At 33.7% G+C, this 19,544-nt stretch overlaps 2 long non-coding RNA genes across 3 annotated transcripts in view; one reads left to right on the forward strand and one right to left on the reverse strand.

The window, feature by feature from the left end:
• LOC143242904 (uncharacterized) overlaps positions 1-19,544 on the reverse strand; it is a 176,851-nt gene that overhangs the window by 117,082 nt on the left and 40,225 nt on the right. The gene's annotated exons all lie outside the window — the stretch shown is intronic.
• LOC143242914 (uncharacterized) lies at positions 2,608-3,777 on the forward strand. Its single transcript, XR_013023447.1, has 3 exons — positions 2,608-2,742; positions 2,846-2,921; positions 3,555-3,777. It is a non-coding gene; the product is annotated as an uncharacterized LOC143242914 (long non-coding RNA).

Below are 19,544 nucleotides of genomic sequence, written 5' to 3' on the forward strand. Positions count from 1 at the left end.
ACAATTTACGTAAAGTGTTATAAGTTCGATATATATTTAATGATTGTACATTAATTTTCCAAAATCCATGAAATCACCTTTCCAACTACCAACATACAGCTCACCGCCATTGTTTCCGCGTTAAGCCTGAGGTGTTAAAATGTTGAAAATCAAACTTGTCTGCAGATATAAATTTATCATTACGAAATAATTTTTGATTTATTATTATCATATTGTTTGTTTGTTTTGGAATTTCGCACAAAGCTACTCGAGGGCTATCTGTGCTAGCCGTCCCTAATTTAGCAGTGTAAGACTAGAGGGAAGGCAGCTAGTCATCACCACCCACCGCCAACTCTTGGGCTACTCTTTTACCAACGAATAGTGGGATTGACCGTCACATTATAACGCCCCCACGGCTGGGAGGGCGAGCATGTTTTAGCGCGACGCGGGCTTACGAGTCGTACGCCTGACGCGCTTGGCCATGCCGGGCCTATTTTATCATATACAATAACTAAATACACACATAGATATGAATAAATTTAATCAATAGCATAACACAATTAATGAAATTAGACATTCCGTGAAGTCAGAAAACGAGATAACCTTATGTTAGAAATTAGAAAGGTTTTGTTGTTTTCTTTACAAGTCATAGAACAAATAATTTTAAAAAATCAAAAGTGTTGAATGATTTCTTTAATCGTCTGTGAAAATATTGAAATTACAAAATGCTACAGTGTTATAGCAGAAAAATGTTTCTTTTGTTCATCACCACCCACCGCTAACTCTTGGGCTACTCTTTTACCAAGTGGGATTGACCGTCACGTTATAATGCCCCCACGGCTGAAAGGGCGAATATGTTTGGTGTGATGGGGATTCGAACCTGCGACCCTCAGATTACACGTCGAATGCCTTAACACATCTGGCCATGCCGGGCCTTTAATTACCAAAATTTGCGTTTTTCATATAGGAAAGCTACAAAGGGATATCCGCTGTACCAACCGAAGGGAAATCGAACCCTTAACTTTAGCATTGTAAATCCTTATTTATTATTAATTATGAAAATACATTGATTTGAAACCTCCTGTGACTTACGATACAATAGATGAAGAGCAAAATAAGCCATCAACTATATTTGTTATATTTCGTTTATACCTTACGGGATTTCCAATGTATGAGCTTTCACGAAGAAAAGTAGTTAATATAATTAACAAAATAAAATAATTTGTTATGAGCCTAAAGTGTCATATCAGGTCAAAAATTCCCCAAGTGGCCCAGCAAACTGTTTGCGTGCTTCCAATGCTAGAAACCGGGTTTCGATATCCGTGATGGGCAGAGCATAGATAGCCCATGATGTAGTGTTGTGCTAAATTACAAATAAACAGTGCAAAAATATTATTTCTTATGTCAACAATACTCTAACTACGAACCATCTTATACTTTATTTTAGCATGCGTACAACCTCGTGAAAACTACCAATGTCCTGAAGGACTCATACTGAGACATAACCTGTGTTGTAAGTTGTGCTTTCCTTCAAAGCGTTTATATGTGTGATCAGTATTTGTGAATTATAATTTTTAAATAAATCGAAAAAGGAAAACTGTTTTGAACAAACTAAGCAGTAAATTAGTTATTATATACTTCATCCATTATTTTATTTTTAATTGTCAAAGTTAACATTGTAAACATTTCAAGCTTTTTTCTTAGATCCAAGTCAACCAGGAACGGTGGAAGAAACATACGTTCCTTCTCCAAGAAAATGTAAGTTATGCTACATATAAGATTACGTAAAACGTACCTTTAACGTGAGATAATAAGTGTGGAAAGGTTGGTGACAAAATGTCGTGATGGAAAAATATTACTGTGACGATGTTTGTGTTGACGCGTGCTGTTCTTTCTTCCCATTAAATTTCTTCAATCCCTTATTCATGAAGGTAAAAAATGTAGTAAGGTGTGAAGACCCGATCTCTTATAATATTCCAGTACATTGTGGACATTATTTTCTATTCTAAATAATAAATCTCTTACCATTTCACCACTCATAGTAACTTAGGTAAAACATGATTCACCAAACCACGTCTATCATTCCCACTAATTCACTGTTCACAGTTTGAGCTTTTCTGTTGTCTGAAGTAAGTTTTTTGGACCAGTAATTGTATGTCTTAAGTATTTTCCTCCTCCTAGTATTGTTGTATTATTTAAACCTTGACTATTTTATAAAAACTGGTTGACTACAGCAGAGTTTTACATTAGTTTACAACAAAAAAGACCGTCCATGTACTTTCCCTTTGAATTGTTACCGATAGTTTTCCAATATATTCTCTTTCGTTTGTAGTTCATTTATACACTAATTACAGATTTCTTTGAATAGTGAAACATATAAACAGTATTCAGATTACAAATTGCTAGTAAGTCAGTGTCGACAATCATACATTCTTGGAAGTCTGAGAACTCGTTACATTTGCCTTTTGTCTTGTTACGAATATATATAACTGATGTAATGGCGGTCAGTCACGTGACGCATCAAAATGATCATCCTGATTTGATATGAAAACACAGTCAGTGTATTTTGTTGTCATAAGATATGATAAGTAAATATCTTTACTTGGATTATCAAGGAAGAAAGTTAATCTAAAGTGATACTTCACACTTCTTTACCTGTACTGTTTTATCCATGTGCATTAAACTTATACGTGTTTGAATAAAGAGTGGAACTTCTTCGATTCCAGTAACTCAGAACGCTGTGGTTATCTTGTTATTTTCCCTGTAAGTATACCAAATGAAACGTAGCCTCCTCCAATACTATCATATAACAAAAACAAATTGCACTTGACTAACTTTCTTTTTAACTTGTATTTTTCCATTTCAGCACCATCCATGTCAGAACATACGATTCCATTGGTAACTGCTGCAGTAGGGATACCACTTTTGTTAATTTTTTTAAGGTAAGAACAAAACAGTATTTTTTTATGTTTTGTTTAATAGATCTTAATATAAGTTCTATGTTATTAATAGTTGAACCATGTGTGTATATACTTAATAATGAATTTAAAGGGGCTGAGAAATAAAAAAATATTAGTTACTTTATTTTAATTAGAATGATAAATAATCAAAAGGTTACAAACGCTTGCATTAAAAAGAAATATGTAAGGGGAAATTAGCATCATTAGTTTACAATAAAGTGTATTTTAAGTGTGGAGATTCACTTAAAGCTTAAATTGTGGATCACTTTTTACAATAATACAAGTTCTTATGATGAAAAACATTCCTTGTAAGCATGTTATTGTTCAACCTGTTTTTTATATGTAAATACAATAAGGTACTGTGCGTGTCAGTAGAAATACTTGAAATTGAAACGTGTAAAATATGGGTAACCTAAATTATTACAATTCGAGTAATTAAGATAAATATAAAAGGCATTTTCATTCAAAAAAGTTCTTTAACTAATTAATGATTTTCAGTTTATTTCAATATGGTCTTAAAATTGAAATTTATCAGCGAGTATAATAATTATTCAATTATCCCTCTTAAGCTATAACATTTTATTCCTGTTTACATTTGTTAACTTTATTTTAAAGAGATGCAGCAGGGGTCAACTTGCCATGTCCACCGTGGGGAACTGAACCCGCCTATTTTAGTGTTATATGTTCATATACGTACTGACGTTCCACTGGGAGAGAACGTCCCTGTGGCTGTCGTTGTTAAATATTATTATTTCTAGATTATAATTATATTCCATTTTTAATTGACATAACACTGATGTACAAATAAGAGTCAAATTAAATCATCCATGTTATTTATTAGCGCTTTTCTTTTGTAGTGTCATTATTTGGAAGTGCAATTGTTGTAGATATAAAACAGTAAAATCAGCTAACACAGAAGACCATACAAATAAAGATGATAGAAAAAAAAATTAAATATTCACTTGTACCACAAAAAGATGAAGACCAGTCTGTTAATAGAGACGATAAGAGAAAATGTAAAAGTGTAAAAGAGAAGAGGGCCAAAAAAGTCCAGAATTTTCATCTTCCTAAAGTAAGTATTGTGATAACGGGAAATGTCATCACATTTCATACCGAGTGTCTGGGACTTACAATGCTAGAAACCGGCTATCGATAGTTGTGGTGGGTAGAGCACAAATAGACGAACATAACAAGAATGTAATATACCTTCAGTCACATATGTTTACTTACTTTCTATATATCTTTATGCTGGTGTTCTGCATGAAGTTTAGACACCGTTATAAATATAATGTATTAAGGTTATAAACTTTACACTATAATCTTCCACCTTATAAGAAACGTTTAAATTTAATGGTATCGATTTTTTAGAAGGAAATTGCAGTCAGTTTAAATGGATACTTGATAACAGCTTCTAGAGACGTTGTGTGTAGATATATACATATAATACAGGTTTCTTCTTTATCATTGCAGCCATCTCAAAACATTTTCAAAATTGTTGTACTCTGTTGACTCTGTTTATGAGTCATGTGTTTTCACAGTTATTGCGCTATTGACACAGTTACGGATGAATCTTGACTTGTTATAGGTATACAACAACAACTCTATGCCATGTCGCTTAGCAACAAAAGTATAACCTGATATTCTTGTTAATCTATGTACTCAAAGTATAAAGTGAAATGTATGAACAACAAAATTGTAAAAATTACATATTTTCTACTCTATTAACATTTGGGAAAGTATATGAAAGATGCTTCTAATATGACCATTTTAAAACCGTTCCACTTGGATAGAAGCTGTTTCAAATTATGGTTCTAAGCCCGCTACGGGGAAAGGAAGGCGTTTTATCAGTATTTTATCTCATGGTTTTCATTGATCTGGTCACATATAAGGGAGACAATTCTTCATGTCGTTAGATAACTTTTCATTAATTATGAATTTACGTAAATTTCGTCCAGGGGACTAGTACTTGCGCTGGTATATAAGAGTATTTTCTTCATTACCATTCAAGCCGTCTCCAAACCTTTAATAAATGTTTATTCTATAGATTTGTACTGCATGACTCTATTTATGAGTCATTACCTCGTAAAGTTGGGTTGTACTCATTCCATTTAGTAGTAGAGAGACATATATACGTATGATGTATAATGTGAGGACTTCCATCCTTCATATACTACAACTGCTAATTTAGTAGTGTAAGACTAGAGAGAAGGCAGCTAGTCATCACCACCCACCGCCAACTCTTGTGTGACGGGGATTCGAGCTCACGACCTTCGGATTACGAGCCGAGCGCCTTAACCACCTGGCCATGCCGGGACATGTATATTTGCTTATTTTCTTTTGCTGTTTAACAAACCGGCATTACCCAAATCTTCTTTGCTTGGATAACTGTAGAACTTTGATGTGTCTTATCTGATGTTCAAACACCCCTTTCGTCATGCCAAGATTTTAAACAGCAGAAATTATACAACAAGTTTACATTTATGCTAGCTAGAAACTTTCTAATTAAAAACACTGGACTCATTTACGCACCACATAGAGTTAAAAATGTATTTTATTTTACTTTTTATGAAGCATCATTATTGTCGTGTTTGAGTTTCACCGTGTGGGTATTAGGGTATCGATGTTAAATACCCAGAAGGGTCAGGTACATCAGACCTCTTCCTCCCTCCCGAACATTGATAGCGTCTGACGTAAGGATTTTTTTTTTTTAAGCTTAGGACCTGAGAAAAAGTATAATATCGTACTCAGGCCCATTTCAGGGCACAGTCCATGCATGGACGCACAAGAAAAGTCTTTTTTTTTTGTAATTTTTCTCCTTGTTGTTTTTCTCCATAGAGAAATGCTACTACTTGTAGTAACAATAATAGTAATAAAAAAAAATAATAATAAAATAAAATAAAAATAATAAATAAATAGATTTAAAAAAATTTAATTGTCTAGTGCAAGGTGGCCAGCTTGAGTAACATTTCTTAAATACATGTTAAAAAGGGAGAGGTATTTAGGACTATTTACATCATGTACGTGGTATCTGTCGAGATCACACATTAAGTTATTCTTATGCCAATTCTTATTGAAATATTTTAGAGAATTATGCAAGAGTCTTCCAGATATTGTGTCTATGTTTGCATATTTGTGCATAAATGTGGATGAAGTGCTTCGTGGTACTTTATATGCCGAAGTTAGAACTGAATTTTGTATTCGTTGAAGATTCTGTAAATGTGTGGGTGCTATGTTAATCCAGGCAGGTGATGCATATTCTATTACGGGTCTAATGTACGTTTTGTAGATTTTGAGTATATTACCTGGAGATGTTCCTTGGTTTTTACATGAAAGACTTCTTGCATAATTTGCTCTTTTCCAGATTCGTTTCATTATATTTTTAGTGTGCGGTAACCACGTTAATTTTGAGTCGTATGTTAGACCTAGAAATTTAGCAGATGTGACAGTCAGTGAAAGTGATCCATTCATGTAGAGCTTTGGTCGATCTTTTTTAAGCTTGTTCAGTCTGCTGAATAGTATCACTTGGGTTTTCGGAATATTGATTTTGATTCTGTATTTCTGGCAGTATTCTTCGATGTTATTTATAATTTGTTGTAGGTTCGTTGCTGCTATTGACGGAGTTGGGCACTTTTCCAGACTGCCACATCGTCAGCGAACTGTGATGCAAAACCTAAATTTAGGTCCGACAGAGGCATATTACTCACATACATGATAAATAATATAGGGCTAACAACCCCTCCCTGCGGGACTCCTGCTTCGGGTGAAAAGGACCCTGAGTGGGCCCCATTCACATTTACTTTGCACATTCTGTTTTCCAGGAAGTTGGACAGCCAGCGAATAGTTTCCTGGGGTAATGCCATTTCATGTAATCTATGACGTAAACCATTATGCCACACTGTGTCAAAAGCTTTCTCAATGTCTATGACGTAAACCATTATGCCAAGCAAAAGCTAAGCAAGCTACAGTGCATCTGTTTTTGTTGAAGCTGTCGGTAATTGATTCTGTGAGTCGAATCAGGTGGTCTGTAGTTTGGCGGTACTTTCGAAATCCGTTTTGAATTTCTGGTAATTTTGAATTTTCTTCTTAGTATACTGACAGACGATCACTAATTATCCTTTCTAATACTTTGCCAATACAACTGGTTAAGCTAATCGGGCGGTAGTTGTTTGGTTTATTCGCTGGCTTTCCTTCTTTCTGGAACATTAAAATTATTGCTTCCTTCCAAGAAACGGGGATATGTTCTGCTGATAGTGATAGATTAAATAAAGCTGTTAGGAGCTCATATAATCTCTGAGTGCCGTGTTTTAGGAGGATAGCTTGAATACCATCTTCACCAGGGGCTTTGTTTTTTGTGTTGTTAATAGCAGTTACGACTTCTGTTACAGTGATATGTTTAATCAGTTGATGAGTCCTCCAGTCTTTTGTTTTTTCTTGGTGTATAATAGTGTTGACTGGAAATTTAGGTGTAAAAATGCTTCTGTTGTGATCAATAAAGCTGTTAACTGCATTAAAGAAGTATCTGTTCATGTCTGGTTCATGATGTGTCTTGAACGTGTTTTCTAGGTTTTTTTAAATATCTCGGCTTTTTCTGTGTTAGTGTATGCTGTTTCTCCATACAGTTCAAGTGGTGGATATACTGTGTTTGTTGTTCCTGTATTTGTAAATCTTTTCAAGTGTGTCCAGAATTGTTTAGGATCAGTTTTGTGATTTAGATCGGAACAGAATTGTCGTGTTCGTATTCTTTTTGCGCTTTCGTTCAAATCGATATTGATGAATTTCACAGTGCCATCTCGACGTTAAACTGCTTCCAAACAAATATTAAAATATTAGAATTTTAAATACAAAGGCACCCATAGATTAAGGACATCTGGAGGAGCCCAGTAATACGAACGAAAACTTATAACTCTAAAAGTCTGGTATTAAAGTGTAAAAGGTGTTTGGTTTAAGTTTTAAGTGTAAAAAGTTGTTTTGTTGTAGTTTTACGTGTAAAAAGTTGTTTTGTTATAGTTTTAAGTGTAAAAAGGTCTTTGGTTTTAGTTTTAAGTGTAAAAAGTTGTTTTGTTATAGTTTTAACTGTAAAAATGTGTTTGGTTTTAGTTTTAAGTGAAAAAATTGTTTGGTGAGCAGACACAGATAGTCCGTTTTGAAGTTTTCTGATAAAAAACCAACAAAAACAACGTAGAGTGAAATTCTCGATAATTGCAGCAACTAAATTAAAATATACATCACGCAATTTATCATTCTCAAAAGTATAGTTGTTAGTACCAACGTTTTTTTATTTCAATTTCTTTTTCAGTTTGATTATTTTTGAAATTCTCAAATTTGTAATAACGCTTGTTAGTAATTGTTTACATTTTGTTCTGTTTAGTACTGCAGACATATCATACTTTCTGCAGAGTTTTTCCCCGAAGTAAAGTTTTAAATATTTCGATATGCATAAGATAAACATTACCTTCCCTTTTCACTTGTTAGAAATCAATATAGAGAGTCGATCAGTTTGCTCAAAATTTGGATATTTCAATAGAAGTGTTGTTCGAAAACATATTTTAATTGATATCCACTAAATTTATAAAGCTCAGTTATCGGTAGTTTCATTGTATTAATTTCCAAGAGGTAATTTCTATATAATGATAACTAACATCAACCTATCCTGATTCTTGTTATTTTAGAAAGAAGCAAAGGCGAATGTTTTTAGCAATAGGAAGGACATTCAAAATAGTAATGCCTCAAGTAAAATAACAAACATTATCACGAGTCTTGAAGGATCACATGCCAAATATTTTATATCAACACAGCCTCATTATTATCAACCAATATTCTCATATATATCGGAAACTCTGTTAACTGAAAGGAAGAAGGTACCTTCACATTGTAGACGTCGCAACAAATTTACGAAATATAAATCAAAGAGACCTCTTTACTTTAAAGAACTGCGAGATTTGTTTCATGAAAGGAAATCATCAGAGTCAGAATCTTCAGAGGACTAGAGTAGATAGAAAAATTGAGAAACGTAAGCTCCTGAAACATATTTAGATCCACAAGAATTTTTTGACAAGTGTTTAACCGGATTAGAAAGCCAGATGCTTGACAACAACAGAAGAACTTCTACGATCGGACGATTTTCTTCACTAATAAGAGACAGTGGAACTCGATTTATGTTTTCTTGTCCCGAATTTTCACAAACTACACATCGATAAAAAAATTAAAATAAAATCTATGTAAATAGAAAATAAAAAGTTATAGAGTATTTAAAATTTGTCTGTTTTATCGCTTTAAAAATCTATGTTTGTTTCAAAGAAAATGATTATTTATTACAGAAGCTTTATAAATTATAACTTCACTGCAGACACACAAGTTGGGAAAAGAATGATTTCAAATTAGTAATTAATATTTTATGGATATAGAAAACCGTCCCTAATTTAGTGGTGTAAGACGAGAGGGAAGGCAGCTAGTCATCACCACCCACCGCCAACTCTTGGGCTACTCTTTTTACTAACGAATAGTGGGATTGACCGTCGTATTATAACGGCTCCACGGCTGAAAGCCATCACCCATAAGAAAATAAAGATAAATGCATTATATTATGTGGGAGATCTGGAGACAACAGTATAAAACATCCACATTTGACCAAATTGTTTAAAACATACCAGCTAGTAGAAACTCAGATACTAGACCGAAAGAAGATTAATGAACCATTGGTGGTCACCACTAGTGGTCAAGAAAAGAAGAGCAAGCAAGACACCAAGACCTTACAAGTGTCAAAAAGGGGACATCCCGAATGTAGGAATGTAGGAACTGAAGGAATCATAAATGAAAGTCCCTCCATTGCAGAAACTTTGGGACAATACCTGGGAGAAAATTGGTACAAAGGAGATGGTACCAACAGAATAGAGAAACAAAAGGGAGTGCAATATCAGACCTATAAAAGACTATATGTATGAAAAAACATATATATATATATAAAGGAAGAAGCACTGGCAGTCACCAATAGAACTCAAGAAAATAAGAGCAAACATAACACGAAGATCTTACAAAGGTCAAAAGGTGATATCACGAATATAGGTTTGCAGGAATTGAAGGAAGCGTAAAAGAAACACTTTTCACTGCACAATCTTTGTGACAAAATATGGGAAAAATCGAGCAGAAGACAAATGGGGAAAGCACTTATAAAGCAGAGTATTAGAAGGAATTGCTGTACCAAATCAAACAGAGAAATTATACTGGGGAAGTGCAGCAAATCAAAACAACAGAATACAGGACTCAACTGATGGAACAAATTCACGAGTTGACTGTGCAAGGACACCTAAGAGCAAAGAAAATAGCAGATAGATCCACTAGTTATGTTCATTGCCCAGGAATCATCAGAGATGTGAGCAGATCTTGCTGGCCATGCACTATCTGCCAAAGGACATACCAGGAGGGAGGGTGGTTGAGGTGTTACTGGGGAGATTTATTAATTAAAGATTAATTAATAATGTGATTAATATATGATGAAGTGCAAATTCTTAATTAATATCTAAGTAATACTTTATTTAATTAAATATTAATAAATTAATTAGGTGATGGATATGTATGTGATATGCAAAATTAAATTAATTAATATACAAGTTGGAGTAATAACCAAATTTAATATCATTTTTTTTCAAATACTTAATATGAAAACCCATGTTTCTTCCATAAACGAGGATGTCATCAGGCAGCATAATATGATCATGTCACTAATGTCAGAGGGCGTGCTGCTAGAAGTGATGCCATAACCGCAAGACGAATTGTCAACATTGATCTTTTCATATTATAACACTAGATTTATAGTTTTCGCTTTTAGAGTCACTTTAAAAGTGTCTTATGATTGAAAACAACAACACACTATGATTTTGGTAAATGTAGTTTTACTGTATTGTAAAATAAGACTTTAGATATATGGCATATTTCACATTTTTAAATACGCTATTTTTTTTTACTTGTCTAAAACTCCACTATGTTTTATGCAGGTATATGTTAATATGTGTTACTTTAACAATGACTCAATGGCTTTCACTTCTATATTTCTGTGGACTTATAATGCCAGAAAATAAGTTTAGGTAAGCGTGATGGGCAGCCACAGATAGCCCATTGTGTATTTGTGCAGCTAACTTTAAACAAAAATAAACAAACAGTTCTACATTTAATTTGCATGGCAGAGTTTTGCATTTATAACGTTTCATAGGTATAGCATTTATCGATAACAAATTAGTTTACATTTCTATAATTAATATACTGTATAACATATATTTGTAATAAACACAAAAATAAATCCGAACAAAAATCAAAGACTCTGCACCAATTAAAAGGATCCCCAGGATACAGGCTATAATGTGATATGTAAACTGTACTCTAGATTTGGAAGGTGACTGGAAACACTGACTGATGACGTAGAACCCACATTGTTGTTGGAAACACTGACTGATGACGTAGAACCTACATTGTGATGACGTAGAAACCACATTGTTGTTGGAAACACTGACTGATGACGTAGAACCCACATTGTGGTTGGAAACACTGACTGATGACGTAGAACCTACATTGTGGTTGGAAACACTGACTGATGACGTAAAACCTACATTGTGGTTGGAAACACTGACTGATGACGTAGAAACCACACTGTGGTTGGAAACACTGACTGATGACGTAGAACCCACATTGTGGTTGGAAACACTGACTGATGACGTAGAACCTACATTGTGGTTGGAAACACTGACTGATGACGTAGAACCCACATTGTGGTTGGAAACACTGACTGATGACGTACATTGTGGTTGGAAACACTGACTGATGACGTAGAAACCACATTGTGGTTGGAAACACTGACTGATGACGTAGAACCGACATTGTGGTTGGAAACACTGACTGATGACGTAGAACCCACATTGTGGTTGGAAACACTGACTGGTGACGTAGAACCCACAATGTGGTTGGAAACACTGACTGTCAGTTTTAACCTTCACTCGCCAGTCTCACATGAAGAAATTCAAGAGCAATAAAATAATCAAAATCAATTGAAATTAGGAGAGCGAGATGTGGGTGTCTCACATCTATATCACCCTTTACAACCAGCAAACAATTGTGGGAAAGTGACTGCTCTCTAAAGTAAAGAAGAAATCAAAATAATAACATATCACCATTTGGGGGTAAGTAAGATAAACTTACCTCCCGAAATTGGCATTTCAGCCCCAAATATGAAGGTAAGGAACTAATTAGTAGTCTAGCAGACAAGTAATACTAGAGTGAAGGGACCCAATCAATTATTCATCCACTGTATTGTTTGTTTGTTTTGGATTTCGCACAAAGCTACTCGAGGGCTATCTGTGCTAGCCGTCCGTAATTTAGCAGTGTAAGACCAGAGGGAAAGCAGCTAGTCATCACCATCCACCGCCAACTGTTGGGCTACTCTTTTTACTAACGAATAGTGGGATTGACCGTCGTATTATAACGGCTCCACGGCTGAAAGCCGGATCGGGTGCGTTCTGATAAATTAACGATTACAATTTCACAAAAACGTGAACGCTAGCTTGACAATGAATGTGTTTTCAGAATCATTAAATTTAAAGCCATTCTAGCATGATCGTGAAATAGTATGAAAAACAGCCTTTGTTAGCGCTCCATAGACACGCTATATGTTTGAAGTTAAGCACAAAGCTACAGATGATCTGACCACTACGGGTATCGAAATCTAGATTATAACGTTGTAAGTCTACAGACATATCGCTGTGCCACTGGGGGAGGGGGCTCTATGCACCAAGTAACAAAATTAATAATGTTATCAACAAGTACTTGGGCGTATAAAAATAATTTTCTAGATGTTACTAAACTATGTATCAGTGTGAATCAGATAAAATATTTGAATGAGCTTCCATTGACACAATGATTATTGGCAATCCAAAAAGTTTGTTTTCTACTTATAAAATCTACAAAATAACTAGTTTTGTCACTGGACTACCATTAAAGTTATTTTTTAAAACATATATATATTTATATATTCTGTTCAATGATGTAATAAGGTTACTGAGTACAGGGCCTAAATTTGTGCGCAAAGCTACACGAGGGCTATCTGCGCTAGCCATCTTTAATTTAGCAATGTAAGACTAGAAGAAAGGTAGCTAATCATTACCACCCGCCACCAACTCTTGAGCTACTCTTTTACCAAAAAATAGTGGGATTGATTGAAGGTTTAAAACGTCCCCACAGCAGAAAGAGCGAACATATTTGGCGAACTTCACGTTGTCAGTAGAGCGACATGATGAACCTGAAATTCATCAATTCTGGTTAGCTTTATAACCTGACCTACATAATATTCGATAACAAAATACTGAACCTAAAACAAAAACTCTTCCGCTTTGTAATCTCTATAAATGAGTTTATAAGTTCTATTCTATGAAATATACTGAACCTAACAAAATGTAGAAAATCAAACAAATAATAACAATAATAGTTATATTATCTGTGGATATAATCAACGTTACTAACCTCATAAGTTTATAATCTTCCTTTAGAAACAACATATTTGTGTATATTTGTAAAGTTATGAGATTTTGTTGGCTTTTGATCTCAGAAATAGCTCCAGTTTTTCACCGGTAAGTTTGCAGGCTTATAATGCTGAAATTCGGGTTTCGATACCTGTGATTGGCATAATACAGATAGTCTATTGTGTAGTTTTGACCTTAACAACAATCAAATCACACCTCAAAGAAATTTGGGTTAGTTTCAGTTTATACATGTGGCAAACCATTTCTTGGGGTCTATAACGTCAGTGTCTCATTTCATTTTTATTAATTGCTTTCCTCGCTTACGTTTCGTTATGATCAATGAAAATGTGTGATGTTACGTGTTACAATTTCAAATGGGCCTAAACCTGAATTAATTTATAATTTATATTTAGAAGTTAAATAAATGTCGATACGTATCCAATTTTTGGTATTTGCTAACAAGATTGATACACACAATTTTCTTTCTCAAAACACATATATTTTAATATTCAGACAATAATACAATTTACAATAACGGTTATTACAAATAATGACTTATGTACAAAAGTTTTACAAACTTACAAAGAATAGTAAGTCTTCTATCTCATTTGGAACTGGATATTTTTTCGAAGGTTCACGATGAGGGAATTAATTTTGAGTTACTTCAAAACACCTAATTTAAATATGAATCAACTATATCAAATTATCGTAAATCACAGAAATTTAATCAGTATTGAGCAAAACGTAGAGGGCCAATTTAAAATAAGACAAAATCATTTTTTATGTTCTGTCTATAATAACGTTATTAAACAATCACACACACAATGAATTATAGTATTTTTGTTCCAGTTGTGTTTACTTCATCTATTATTCCTTCTATCGTTTAGTGTAGCTACAAATAGTTAGTTACAATAAAACACTAATTCATCTTCTAGGTGATCACGTCTGTTTTGAGTAAATATGTTGGAATTATGAAACTGATACCAGCTTCCCCAGCAACGACGTACAAATATTATTAATATTGCGGAAGATTATGTAAAGTTATGATCCCCTCAGATGTATTCTCGTGATCTAACGGAATAAATAAATATCTTGCCATCAGCTTCATGAACGGAGACACGGGAGAGTGAGTGAAAAATAATTATGTGTGTGTGTTTTCTTATGGCAAAGCCACATCGGGCTATCTGCTGTGTCCACCGAGGGAAATCGAACCCCTGATTTTAGCGTTGTAAATCCGTAGACTTACTGCTGTACCAGCGAAGGACAGAATAATTATTGATGTTTGACACCCAGTATGGTTATTAGTAGAGAAAGATGACTTTGAAATGTTGTATTTTTATATTGGTTCATTTTGGGATTAAGTTGTTGTATAAGTAAGGTTTCTTTAATTTTGCGTTTGTTTATGTTTTCTTGTTTATTTAGTATTTGAGTGTTTTCTGTGGTTATGTTGTGTTTATTTGACTTGCAGTGTTCGAAAACGTGTGAAGGTGACTTTTTTATGTTCTTTGAATCTGGTTTCCATTTTTCTACTTGTTTCTCCAATATAGAAGACGTGGCAGTTATCACATTGTATTTTATAAATACTGTTGGTGTGGTGTTTGTCAGTGTAAAGGAACGCCTTCATACCTATATTAATATAGATTGTATTCAAACATCGAACACCGCCCTCTACACTCCGACACTCAGTTACACAACCCCTTCCAAACATGTGGTCAGCTACCGGTCAGTTACCTCTTTCTTTGTGAACCTGACGATGACCGAAGAAGGTCAAAAAGTTCTTCGCTCTTCTATGTAAAATATTTTCTCAACCCAAACGAGCCGTTTTTGCACATATAATGTGAAATATTATATCGTGGTCGATGTTGCTTCCTTACACCATATAGTTAAACATGAAACAATGAAAGAAAACTGTACTTTTTAAAACAAGTGTTGGTCACAATGAAGAACATTGTAAAATGTCTTAAGTATTACATCTTTAACCAATTATAAATATTATACTTCAACCAGTAAGATTTTACATAATTAGTTTATGTAATGTAGATTGTGCTTAATAGCATTTTTCATATATTATGGTAAATAATTCAGAAAGATAAATAAACATAAAATTGTGTTTAAAATGTAATAACATTATGCTTTTATCATATTATTGAAGTTATTTATATATATATATATAAATATATATATATATTTATAAATATATATTTATATAAAGCTATATTTTTCTATAACTTCAAATATATATATATATATACATATATAACTTTAAATGCCACACAAGAGATGACATCACTTATCTACGACATAACTTTGGATGTTACATAAGAGATGACATCACTTATCTACGGCAAGCGCAGATCATCCTCATGTAGCTTTGCGCAAAATTAAAAAAAAAAACACAACAAAACAAATCACTGTTTTAGCAATTAATATCCAGGGATGAATATTTTTGTCATACATCCAGGATCATTTTATCATTTTACAATTATATTAAGAACTTTAATGTTTCATAATCTAATTGTATCAAATCCCATACTTAAATTTATCTTTAAAAAATCATTGTATACGAGACATATCTACACCACTACTGAATAGTATTTCATGAGTGAAATAAAGTAAAACACAAATATAATAATGTGTTTTAGATTTTAAAACTACTAATTAAAACACGATGTTTCTCTTCCCATTTATTCAAATGACATACGAACAATGTGAAATATTATATCGTGGTCAATGTTGCTTACTCACACCAAAACGTTAAACATGAAACAATGAAAGAAAACTGTACTTTTTAAAACAAGTGTTGGTCACAATGAAGAACATTGTAAAATGTCTTCAGTATTACATCTTTAACAAATTATAAATATTATACTTCAACCAGTACGATTTTACATCATTAGTTTATGTAATGTAGATTGTGCTCAATAGCATTTTTCATATATTATAGTAAATAATTCAGAAAGACAAATAAACATAAACTGGTATTTAAAATATATTAATTTTATACTTTTATCATATTATTCAAGTTATTTGTAGAAATAAAATAAATAACAAATATCCACACAATAATTTGACAGCTCATGTTCTTAGAATTACTAATCTTATTTACTGAATGTAATTAACATTTCACTAGATGTCAGGGCAGTTAAGTTGTATAATTTCACCCTTATAGTGTTTTCAATTGATAAATAATTTATGTACAACTTGACTTTAATAACAAGAAGTAAATAATAAAACATGTAAAATGATTTTTATCAAATAACTTGAAACTTCAGACAATTATAAAGGTTTATGAAACAGGAATTGGCCTATAAATTTAGTTAACACCATTGTGTTATTTAGTAGCAAATTGTATATTAAGACGTTCTTTTGGTTAAAATTTAAAGTGGGGTCAAACCCAACAGCTATGTGGGTATACGTGGTACTATATAGTGCTATGGCCTAGGATACGTGTAGTGTCCTCCCTATCAATTGTATGACCCTGGCATGTGGTCATCAATTGTGTACCTACACGGTTGAGTTGGGGAAGAAGGTGGAGAGCGAGGAACCATTCCTCCTTCACTGACCTCCAAATATTCTAAAAATCGAAAGAAAACATATCTTTTATTTATTAGACTCATTTGTTAAAAGTACCATAAAAGTTATTGTTGTTGAAATTGGTATTTTAGGATTTTCGTTATCTGCCACTGGAGGGGGAACAGTTCAATTTGTTCTTTCTTATTAACTGAGAAGCTACGGAAAGGGGCTATCTGTGTTTAGCCCACATTTAGTATGTAAACTTGTTTTCAAGCATTGTAAGTCCGCAGACATACCACCGTGCTACTGGGAAGACTGGTTTCCTCAAGGAACAAGTCTAGTAAGTGGATTTATCTTCAAAATCATTGTTACGCTAAGAAATATCTTCCGTAAGATGATAAACTATGCCACAAAAAGCAACAAAAACGCTTGTGAATTTTCGTTCCAAACAAATGTGATGTCAAAGAGTCATTTTACATGTACTGGAGTGTATTGCATGATAACAGTCGAGTCACAAATTAATTATAAAACACGAAGTACAAGTTCATGACAGGAATAAGAAACTTTCACCATTATACTTAACTAAATGTTTTCAAACGAAACTTACTGGCTCATATCAACTTACTTTAATTGAAAAGAAAATCTCTATAAAGTCCGGCATGGCCAGGTGGGTTAAGGCGTTCGAATCCCCGTCGCACCAAATATACTAACCCTTACAGCTGTGTGGGCGTTATAATGTGACAGTCAATCCCGCTGTTCGTTGGTAAAAGAGTAGCCCAAGAGTTGGTGGTGGATGGTGAGGGCTAGCTGCCTTCCCTCTACTTTTACACTGCACAATTACGGACGGCTAGCGCAGATAGCCCTCGAATAGCTTTGCGCAAAATTTAAAAAACAAAACTTCTACGCACTTCAATTCACGTTTTGTTGAAACAAATAAATAGAAGGAAATGAGAACAAAAAGGTTAAAAAACATAAAATCCCATGTATGGTATTATACCCAGACGTACTCCTATGCCACTGGGGAGTTACTTAACATTAAGAAAATCATTTGTTTTAAAAATTTATGTCAGGCCAGGACATGAGATTAATAAACCTCACTCGTGTATCACCTGTTGTGGTGGACACAGAACACTAGATTTCCTACCCTTGTGATAACGTTTGTCCACAGTTATTCTTTATTCGGCAGTCTCTCTCGCACCTTCTAAGCCTGATATATATACACCTACTCCACAGAAAAGCTTCGTGATGTGTTTACTGGCGCCGCCTACCTGCAGTAGTGCTCAACAACACGAGCGTTTAAAATAGTTTCTATTTGCTGGTGTTTATGGATATTTTTCAGGCACTAAAGAGACTCTTGGCATACTGTCCATTGTAATAATTCACTCCTAACTACAAATAGGCTCCAAGACCTTTATTCTGAGACGCATATCAACAATACAATAAAAAAATACTTTGGCGTAGAGGTCGCACCAACTATAACGAGAAATCTTTTGCCCAGACATTCATGTTAACACGTGAAAATATTATAGTGGTATTATTATTGCTACTATTGTAGTTATTTCTTGGTAATCGCAGAGCTATACAATAGGCTATCTATTCTGTGTTCATCGATGGGAATGGAACTACGAATTTTAGCCTTATAAACCTCATATTTTTCTACTATCCAGCGAGAAATATAATATATGCATTCAACTAATATTTATAACAACAGATAAAAATGAAATGTTCTTTCAAGATTTTCTTTTTGTGAAAGTATTGCAAATAAACATTCTTTACAAGGTCCCTTGGTGAGTCAGTGGTAAAATTACAGACTTACAACGCAAAATCCGAGGTTAAGTTCTCTTCAGTAAATACGGTGGAAAGTTCATTAGAACTTTGCTTAATTAGCCAATCAAATGCCACCCCTTAGGGAATGGCGGTATGGCTGTGCACTTAAAATTTGGGATTAGAGACGTCCGTCAATGGACAAAACATATAACCCTATATTTTTTTCAAGCAAAGCTCTGGAGGCTAACCGTTATATCTGAGGTTTAAAATATTATTTTATTCGATTTTTGTGCTGGACAGAGTACAAATACTGCACTGCGACACTTTGCGCTTAACAACAAACAAACAAACAATTCCAGCTATGAAACAAGACCATATGTCGTTATTACTCGATAGCCTCTTAATGATTTAGTAATTGTGTTTTGTGATTTTGATCAATACAGAGGTCGAAAATCTTCTCTGATAATGTGTGTGACCTGCCATCTAGTGAGTAAAATAAAACGTAATGACTACATTTGTTTGTTTTTTAGAGATCATACCCTTGTAAAATAGGAAATAAAAACATATGGAATGGTAGTTATTCGTAAAATTTCTATGAGGTATATGTAAAACGAAATAAATTTGCTAATCAACGTAATGATTTAAATCGTTTTAAACACTGTCCATCTACACAATCACTTTACTTGTTTACGTACTTTTTACTGTACCTAATATTTTGTTTTTGGATACATTTACAGCAATTCTACGAATATTTTGTTTTTGAATTTCGCACAAAGCTACTCGAGGGCTATCTGTGCTAGCCGTCCCTAATTTAACAGTGTAA

Source organism: Tachypleus tridentatus, unplaced genomic scaffold (genome assembly GCF_004210375.1).
Source record: "Tachypleus tridentatus isolate NWPU-2018 unplaced genomic scaffold, ASM421037v1 Hic_cluster_2, whole genome shotgun sequence".
In the NCBI taxonomy this organism is placed as follows: Eukaryota; Metazoa; Arthropoda; class Merostomata; order Xiphosura; family Limulidae; genus Tachypleus; species Tachypleus tridentatus.